This window comes from Lutra lutra, chromosome 1, assembly GCF_902655055.1.
Source record: "Lutra lutra chromosome 1, mLutLut1.2, whole genome shotgun sequence".
Taxonomy (NCBI): domain Eukaryota; kingdom Metazoa; phylum Chordata; class Mammalia; order Carnivora; family Mustelidae; genus Lutra; species Lutra lutra.
The window spans coordinates 175,848,430-175,858,749 of record NC_062278.1 but is presented as its reverse complement, the minus strand read 5'-3'; the positions used below and the strand labels follow the sequence as shown (position 1 = coordinate 175,858,749).

General features: G+C 44.5%; 1 pseudogene; it reads right to left on the bottom strand.

Annotated features, from left to right (window-relative positions):
* Window positions 1-8,847: 8,847 nt before the first annotated feature.
* LOC125104344 (40S ribosomal protein S15a-like) lies at window positions 8,848-9,241 on the bottom strand (annotated as a pseudogene).
* Between the last annotated feature and the right edge of the window lie 1,079 nt (window positions 9,242-10,320).

Genomic DNA, 10,320 nt, shown 5'->3' with positions numbered 1-10,320 from the left:
GTGTGTAAATATGTTGTGGAAAGTTATAAAGAAAACCAAGGACATGATTATCGTAAGAAGTTAGCAGAGGGGAGTGTGATGAGGACACAATGGTGCTGAGGCACATAGGGTGCTGGTGGTGTCCATTTCTATCTTGGGTTCATTGTTAGCTGTCTGGGCTACTTTATGTTCATTCTTTATGTAGTCTCCATGTTTTAGATGCTCTTCATGTGTTGTGTCAAATTTCATTAAATACATGATTTAACATTGGAGGTGAAACTGGTCTCCCAAATTGTCCTAATTCAGTTTGTTCTGGTACAGGTGGAAAACTGGCAAATGTTGGGCAAAATAGGAAAAATAAGATTACGTGCATCGTCTAGCAGGAGAGTCTATGAAGGATTTTGGGCACCCTCAACCCTTCTAGTTCGGTTCCATCTATGCTACCCTTAGTCTTTCTTTTCCTTCCATGGACACCAGTCTAGATGAGGGCTTGTCAGTGGGTTGGAGATCATTTTTGAATAGGAGTCTAGGAGGGAAGGTCTTTAAGTTGCATGCACGTACCACCTCCAACCCTCGCCAAAAGTGATTTTTTTTAAAAAAGATTTTATTTATTTATTTGAGAGAGAGATAGCAAGAGTGAGAACACAAGCAGAGGGAAGGGCCGAGGGAGAAAAGAAGCAGGCTACCCGCTGAGCATCAGGACCTGAGTCAGAGGCAGACACTTAACCCACTGAGCCACCCAGGTGCCCCTGAAAGTGATATTTGAAGAAAACAGTGGTCCACACCCCCACAGTGCTGGTAAAACTATTCAAACACTGGATCTCAGATCTCTCAGATCATACTTCTTGAACACCTGCTATAGACTCGCCTGGTGATTGGGACGCATGGAGTAGAGAGGCTGGTGGTGGAGAAGAGGGATGCAACTTTTCATGGCGGGGAGGAAAGGCTGCTCAGTATGGCTTCAGATTTTAGGCGTGTACTTTCAAAAACCACTCACTCTGAACGTGGGCCACTTCCCTCCAGCTTCAAAAGATCCTGTGCCACCCCAGCTTGACAAACTGTTGTAGGCGTCATCACTTCCACAAGAGGCCACTCTTGCTTCACTTTTTCTAATGGAGCCGGTTTAAAAAAAAAATACAGTTTTGACAACCCGTGGTACAGAAAAAAACACTGTTGGCATGTTTTAAACTCAGCATGCAAAAATGTAATTTCATGGTCTTTTGGACTCTTGTATCGAACTGTTGGTGTGTGCTGCTAATTGAAACATGAGTAATAGTGACGATGACAATGACGACATCGGGTGTCTCCATGGGGTCTTCCTCCAGAGAGAGCAGACTCTTTCGTACGCATTATTCAGTGAAGACTTGCAATGCCATGTGTCTTGGGGTTCTTGGTTTCCAAGAGGGAGACTTGGTAAATACCGCAATGTGCCCTGTTTAGATGGTGATATTTCAGAACAAGGGTGCATAAGAAAAGGGAAAATGTAGACCTCGTCTATGGGAAGTGCACCAGGTTTCCTCAGCGTTGGGTGGGTGGTTTAATTTTCATTTGTTAAGTTGCTTTTGGCTTGCTATGAATTTGGGTAGGTGCACAGTTCTAGATACAACTTAGGAGGGTGACTCTTGGCACCCACAGGGCACAGCACAACGGGGAGTTTCCCAGATGATGCCTTCCTTAGGCTTTCTTCTTCCATGGTTTCTCCCCCTTGAACTTAACACTCTGGATATTAGACACTTCTGGGTCCCTGCTGAGCCTTCCCTTCCAGTTACTGTCCTGCCTTCAGTTTCTGTTGTCTGATTTGGCAGACAGAAGGCAGTATATCAAGTCGACATTATAGGTTTAAAGATTTTTTAATTATTATTTATTTATTTGACACAGAGAGAGAGAGAGATCACAAGTAGGCAGAGAGAGAGAGGGAAGCAGGCTCCCCGCTGAGCAGAGAGCCCGATGCGGGGCTTAATCCCAGGACCCTGAGATCACGACCCGAGCCGAAGGCAGAGGCTTAACCCACTGAGCCACCCAGGCACCCCAACATTATAGGTTTAAATCTAGACTCTGCTACTTATTGGCTGGGTGAGTTATTACCTCGGAATCTCAGTTTGTTTTTGTTTCTGTTTTTCTTTCTTTCTTTCTTTTTTTTTTTTTTTAGATTTTATGTATTTATTTGTCAGAGAGAGAGAGAGTGAGCACAAGCAAACAGAGTGGCAGGCAGAGGCAGAGGCAGAGGGAGAAGCAGGCTCCCTGCTGAGCAAGGAGTGGATGTGGGCTCAGTCCCAGGACCCTGGGATCATGACCTGAGCCCAAGGCAGCCCGTAACCGACTGAGCCACCCAGGCGTACCTCAGAATCTGTTTACTCATCAGGGTAATCAGTAAAATGGGGCTAATTATACCCATCTCACAGGGGTTTGTGGGGATATCCTTCTCTTCCTTCCTCACCCTCAGCTGGGCTGCCTCTGTGGTTGTGAGCCCTTGTTTCTGAGAGGATTGACAGAATATTCGTTACTGACCTAACTGCTTTCTGCTACAACCCTGCAGACTTGGGGCAGTAGTTCTAACATTTGAAGGAGAATGCCCTGCTCAGTCTAAGATGGCGGGCCAGGCTGGGTCTGTGTGGCCATCTCTTCATGGAAGCATGGCTGGCCACTGGCTCTCACTGCCCCCTCCCACCCTGGAGGCGGCTGAGCAAACAAGATTGGTCCTCCCATGTGGGGCAGACATCCAGTCTGAGACTGACCCTCCGAACAGAACAGAAAGGCAGAGGAAGGGCAGAGCTGCTCTCTGCTGAGCCAGAACGTCCATCTCCTCCTGCCCTCAGTCATCTGGACTCCTGGCTTTCTGGCCTTTGGACTCTGACTGGGAGTTCCCTCACTGGCTCCCCTCCTTCCTCGGGCCTCAGGAGTTTGCTGGGGGAAAGGGAACCATAGCCTGCATTTCAAGGCATACCTTTGGGATGGGTTTAATAAAATTTGCAAATACAGGTCACCTAGGCTGCTTCCTGCTGTGCCCTTCTAAGGACTTCCTGCCACCCAGTAGCTGCCCCCAAGCTCCGTCAGGAAACAAGTGGGAAAGCTCCTTCTCACAATGTGTTCCTAAAACAGCAGCAGCAGCAGCAGCAGCAGCAGCAGCAGCAGCAGCAGCAGCACCTGGGGACTTGTTAGAAATGCAAACTCTCGGCTCTAAGATTTAGAGAACAGGAAATCCCCCGGGGGTGGGTGGGCGGGGGGGGTATTTGGCAATTTGCTTTAACAAGGATTGTGGATTTTTTTTTTAAAGATTTTATTTATTTATTTGACAGATAGAGATCACAAGTAGGCAGAGAGGCAGGCAGAGAGAGAGAGGAGGAAGCAGGTTCCCTGCTGAGCAGAGAGCCCGATGTGGGGCTCAATCCCAGGACACTGGGACCATGACCTGAGCCGAAGTCAGAGGCCTTTAACCCACTGAGACCACCCAGGCACCCCAGGATTGTGGATTTTGAAGGGCGGGGGACCTTCCAAGAGGGCCAGCTGGTCTTCCTCCCAGCCAGGTGGAACAGATTTCGGAATCTGTCTACTTCCTGCCATTCCTGGGCTGGTAGAGGTGGGAGATGGGGGGGGGGGGGTGGGCTGTTCTCTACTTTCTCCAGTTGTGCAGTTGCTGACATGTATGAAAGGGTCTACTAAGGAGTGCTGATCATTTCTCTCCCCCTCCAACACGCCTTATCACCTAAAACCATGGATTTCTAGTTGATAGGCAGGTTTGGTGTTTCTGATTCATTCATTCGTTTTTATTGAACAAATACACAGCAGCTCTCAGATGCTGGGTATTCTTCTGGTACTAGGGTGTGGTGATAGCATTGTGCTTTACCAGAAATCAATCAATTCATGCTATCATTTCAGAGACGGTGAGAGCATGAGGACAGAGCAGGGAGAAAGGCTGGTGTGCTGGGTGGTGGAGGGGGGACGGGGGAGGCTATTCTTTCTCGAATGATGCAGAAGACTCTATTTTGTCCTTTAATCCTTGTTCTGGGAGAGCACCTTGATCTTCACCCCATCCGGTTCTGGGTTCTGGAAAGGTTGCACTCTCCTTCCCCACAGAGTTGGGGGCAGGCACATGACCCAGGCCCAGCCAATCAGCATTCATCTCCCTGCCCCCAAAACAGAGGCTTGAGCACCAAGCCCTTAGGTAGAGCTGTGGGCGAGAGAGAGCCCTGATCACGTTGTTTGAACCCCTAAATTCAGCCATGCCTGAAGCCCTTTTAGCTTGGTGCACCAATACTTTCCTTTTTCAGCTGGAGCCTGCTTCAGTCTGTTGGAAGCCAAAGGGTTTTTTTTTTTTTTTTAATTTTTTTAATTTTTCAGCATAACAGTATTCATTATTTTTGCACCACACCCAGTGCTCCGTGCAATCCGTGCCCTCTACAATACCCACCACCTGGTGCCCCCAACCTCCCCCCCCCACCCCTTCAAAATTCTCAGATTGTTTTTCAGAGTCCACAGTCTCTCATGGTTCACCTCCCCCCCCGCCAAAGGGTTTTAATATGAAACTCAGGAGACATGGGTTCAGGCCCCGACTCTGCCCCTTTTGGACTGAGTCTTCACCCCTTCTGTTAAAAGTGCTGAAGCTTCGTCAGGGAGAGAGAACCTACAAGGGAGGTGTTCACTAAGGGGTGGCTGGACTGTAGAGAAAAACTAGCCTTGAGCTTATTTCTTTTGACCTTAGCTTAATGGTGTTCATATTTCGTGTTTCAGGAATGTGTGACTGAATTCCCAATGACGGGGTGAATGGCTGTTCTATTTTTCATCTTTATTCTGACAGTCCAGATGGTACAGTGCTCTTGCCCCTCCTCCTTCCCTCTCTTCTCACTCAGAGGCGCACAAGTATGTCAGGAGAGACATTTTCCCTTTTCTCAATGAAACATAATTACATCGAATTCATGGCATTGATGATATTCATTGTCTCAAATTACACTGTTTCCTGGTGTTGGCTTGAGAGCTGTATAATAAAGTACTGATAAGGATTTTCTTTTTCTAACCCAAATTGTATGCAGATAGATGACACCTTCTGAGGGCACGACTTTCTCTTTCTTTCTTTCTTTCTTTTTCAGAATTACTGAAAAATCAGTCATTTTGAGGCTAATTTACATTGCCTGTGTTTTTTACACACCCATCAGTTTCAAAATAGATTTCAAAGAGGAAAAAAGTGAAATGCTCTCAGTTCAGACATCCAAATGATTTGGCTTTAATGATACGCATAACGAGGATGGGGGTGAAGGCAGGCAGCGCATAAAGGTGCTCCCAGCTGAGGGAGGCAGGAAGCATTTCCCCAGCCTCCAACAGCTACACTGGGTCACAGCACTGACAGCCTGGGAAGGGGGTGAGGATTTCTGAGAGACAATGACATAAATGATATAAATCCTTATCCATAAAAATTGTAAGGTTTTTTTTTTTTCCCCTTTGCCTCTAAGAACCATTTTTGCCCTGTTGGTGATATGGTCTCCATTAAGATTGCACGATCCCATGCTTACTCTGTGTGTGTCAGGGTCTCTTCTGAGTGCTTACTTGTATTAAATAGCTCAGTTCTCATACAGACCCTATCCATTTGGAGTCGGGGCGCTGAGGCACAGAAAGTGCCTAAAGTCATAGGACTAGTAGGTGTTTGTTTCAAGCCCACACTACAAAGGTTGATGTGAAAATGTTAGGGTTTGGGAGTGAGTGGTCGAGAAAGAATTATTATTATTGTTTTTTAACATATAATGTATTATTATCCCCATGGGTACGGTCTGTGAATCACCAGGTTTACACACTTCACAGCACTCACCAAGAAAGAATTCTTGAGACATCTTCCATGCACAAAGGTAGTTTTATTACAGCCCGGGGCTCGACTGGTGGACAGAAAGAATTGTAGCGGGGGTGTGTGAGGGGTGACTGATAATATATTTTCAAGTTGGGAGGAGGTTAGGGATAGCATAAGTCTCTAAGGAATTTTGGAAGCAAGGTTTCCAGCACCTTGAGGGGCTAGCTGTTGTTAGGAAAAAGTCATTTATTACTGTCTACTAAACCCTTAGTCATGAGACCCTTTAGGTGTGTATCAGTGGGCCATATACTTGGAGGAAGATTGCCAACATGTATCTTATGGGGCAGAGATAAAGGACATTTCCAAAGGAATTTTATATGTTAAAGGAGACTTACAGGATCCTGGAGGTTGGGCTAGTGTTAAGCAAAGGTTGCCTTTGCCCTTAGCTAATATGAACATGGAGGCAGTTGAGTTCCTAGAGGAAGTTCAGTCTGCCTGTCTCAAGAACTTGTCAATGGGTTGTAAGTTGTAAAGAAATTTAATGTTTTTTCTTTTGTCTTTGTTCTCTACATCAAGGTTAAGGGAAAAGTTTCCATGAAAGACTTTCCTCACTTTTGATACCAAATATAAGGAGTTTCAGGCAACCACAAAGTTAAAGATAGCAGTCCCCTTCCCAAACCATCCTCAGGTTTGATAATTAGCTTGAGGGACTCACAGAACTCACTGCAAGCTAGTATACTCATGGTTATAATTTATTACAGTAAAAGGATACAGATAAATCAGCCCAAAGAAGAGAGGCATAGGACACCATCTGGAGAGGTTTTACATGGGAAGTATCTCTTGTCCTCAGGGTGCATTACCCTCCTGGCGTCAATGTGTAACAATATCCATGGAGTATTGCCAACCAGGGAATGTTTACCCAAACTCTGGTGTCTAGTTTGTAGTGGGGCCTCATTACATGGGCATGATTGGTTGATCGATTAATTGCTCCTTGGGTTCAACTCAGTCTCCAGGCCAGCTGATGCAGCTTGGTCAAAGCCTCCACTCTAAATCACATGGTTTGTTTCTCTAGGCATGGTCACCCCTCATCCCATGACTATCAGGAATGATCAACCTCCCTCCAAGATCCAATATGGCATGTCCCTGCCCTCCACAAAGACACTTCTATCAGCTGCAACATGGATAACCTTCCAGAAGCTGAGACAAAGTCCAGATTTCTCTTAGGGTAAAGCTAAATCGTTTACTGCACAGTGGTAGGCTGGGATCTGAAGATAATTTGGATCCTTGTGGAAGAGAAAGGGCCTATTATTTGAGTGTTATAATCCTGAGAACAACACCAGGAGGAGAAAGGCATATTCTCACTGCAGAGAAACTGGGTAAACCAAGTGTGGGAACCTCTGCCAAATCTAGCTCCTAATACCTGGAACCTGTGAACATTACCTTATATGGCAGAGGGGACGTTGCAGATGTGATTAAGTTAGGGATCTTGAAGGTGGGGGAGTATCCTGGATTGTCCAGGTCATTCCTGAATGTCATTACAAGTGTCCATATGAGAGGGTGGTGGAGAAGATTTGGCTCATAAGACGAGGAGATGATGTGAGCAGAGATGAGCGTGAGGAGCTTTGAACATGGAGGAAGGGGCCACGGTGTTCCTCCAGAGGAAGCAGTTTTGCCCAAACCTTGATGTTAGCTCTGTGTAACTGATTCTGGACTGTGGCCTCCAGAATGGTAAGAGAATATATGTGTTGTGTTAAGCTGCCAAGTTGGTGGGGCTTTGTTACAGCAGCCACCTGAAATGAATACGCTGAGATTGAGGAGTTGAATGTTGCTTACGGCTCCAGGGCCAGTAACACAGTAACACAGGCCTCTCCAACTCCAAAGTCTGTTTTCACTTCTGCAGTCCAGAAAAAGGCTTGTTCAAGGCATGTAGTATTGGTGCTAAGCTCCTGTGTTGAGATTGACTATTGTTAATTGATTATGCTTCTCTCTTACTGATCTGGAGGTGAGGAGCAGAACCCTTATCCACATGATGCTTTTGGTGACCACTGGTACAAAGATGGCACTGGGATCAATCCTTAACATAGCTGCTTGAGACTTTTTTTTAAAAAAATTAACATATAATGTATTATTTGCCCCAGGGGTACAGGTCTGTGAATCATCAGGCTCACACATTTCACAGCACTCACCATATCACATACCTTCCCCAATGTCGATAACCCAACCACCTTATCCCTACCCCTCACCCCCCAGCAAACCTCAGTTTGTTTCATGAGATTTAGAGTCTCCCTCCCAATCCCATCTTGTTTCATTTTTTACCTCCAACACTCCCCACCCTGCCTCTCAAATTCCTTATATCGGAGAGATCATATGATAACTGTCTCTGTCTGATTGACTTATTTCTTTTAGCATGTTACCCTCTAGTTCATCCACGTCATTGCAAATGACAAGATTTCATTTCTTTTGATGGCTGCATACTATTCCATTGTATGTATGTGTGTGTGTGTGTGTGTGTGTGTGTGTGTGTGTATGTATATATATATATATATACATCTTCTTTATCCATTCATCTGTGGATGGACATCTAGGTTCTTTCCATAGTTTGGCTATTGTGGACATCGCTGCTATAAACATTCAGGTGCACATGCCCCTTCGGATCACTACATTTGTATCTTTAGGGTAAATACCTAGTAGTGTGATTGCTGGGTCATAGGGTAGTTCTATTTCAGCTTTTGAGAAACTTCCATGCTGTTTTCCAGAGTGGCTGCACCAGCTTGCATTCCCACCAACAATGTAGCAAGGTTTCCCTTTTTCTGCATCCTCGCCAGCATCTGCTGTTTCCTGACTTGTTAAGTTTAGCCATTCTGGCTGGTGTGAGGTGGTATCTCACTGGGGTTTTGATTTGTATTTCCCTGATGCCGAGTGATGTTGAGCACTTTTTCATGTGTCTGTTGCCATTTGAATGTCTTCTTTGCAGAAATGTCTGTTCATGTCTTCTGCCCATTTCTTGATTGATTCTTTGTTCTTTAGGTGTTGAGTTTGATAAGTTCTTTTTTAATCTTTTTTTTTCCATTGAGGCATTTATTTGTATGTATGTATTACATCCCTGGAAAAAGAATCCAGGATTTCCCTCCTGTGTGTTTTCATCTTGCTTCTTCATGGTCCATGATGCCAGTTGAGGTTGTCAGTACAATGAAACCAAACTGGTGGGATGGGAGCAGGTTATTCTGCCATTTTTCCAGATCTTTCAGTTGTACATAAAATCTGGAGCTGATCACTCCACACTTGTTCAACCTGCCTGTGAGGTTCACAATAATTTGCCCTGTTCTGTGATCATAAATGATTCAAATTTGCCAATGTAACCGTGCTTCATCATCCTAGTGAGAAACTGGATGATGACTTTGGAGCACGGCCTAAATAGACACATTTGCCTCTCTTTTCATCATTGTTAGTGCTGTAGAGAGCATCTACCCAGACATTCACACACACCATTATGGCGGCAAGGAAAAATGGCGGAAAGAGTGATAAATTCTTTATAGATTTCGAATATTAGCCCTTTATCTCATATGTCATTTGTGAATATTTTCTCCCATTCTGTTGGTTGTTTTTTGGTTTTGTTGACAGTTCCCTTTGCTGTGCAAAAGCTTTTGATCTTGATGAAGTCCCAATAGTTCATTTTTGCCCTTGCTTTCCTTGCCTTTGGCGATGTTTCTAGGAAGAAAATGCTGTGCCTGATGTCGAAGGGTTGCTGCCTGGTTGCTTCAAGGATTTTGATAGATTCCTGTCTCCCATTGAGGTCTTTCATGCATTTTGAGACTATTTTTGTGTGTGGTTTAAGGAAATGGTCCAGTTTCATTCTTCTGCATGTGGCTGTCCAATTTTCCCACCACCATTTGTTGAAGAGACTGTCTTTTTTCCATGGACATTCTTTCCTGCTTTGTTGAAGATTAGTTGACCATAGAGTGGAGGGTCCATTTCTGGGCTCTCTATTATGTCTATTGATCAATATGTCTGTTTTTGTGTCAGTACCATACTGTCTTGGTGATTACAGCTTTGTAATAGAGCTTAAAGTCTGGAATTGTGATGCCACCAACTTGGGTATTCCTCTGGGTATTCAGGGTCTTTTCTGGTTCCATATAAATTTTAGGATTATTTGTTCCATTTCTTTAAAAAAAAAAGTTGATGGTATTTTGATAGGGATTGCATTAAATGTGTAGATTGCTCTAGGTAGTGTAGACATTTTCACAGTATTTGTTCTTCCAACCCATAAGCATGGAATGTTTTCCCATTTCTTAGTGTCTTCCTCGATTTCTTTCATGAATATTCAATAGTTTCTGAGTACAGATTCTTTGCCACTTTGGTTAGATTTATTCCTAGGTATTTTATGGTTTTGGGTGCAACTGTAAATGGGATTGACTCCTTAATTTCTCTTTCTTGTGTCTTGATGTTGGTGTGTAGAAATGCAACTGATTTCTGTGTATTGATTGTACTGAATTCCTGTATGATTTCTAGCAGTTTGGGGATGGATTCTTTGGGTTTTCCGCATAAATTATCATATCATCTGCAAAGAG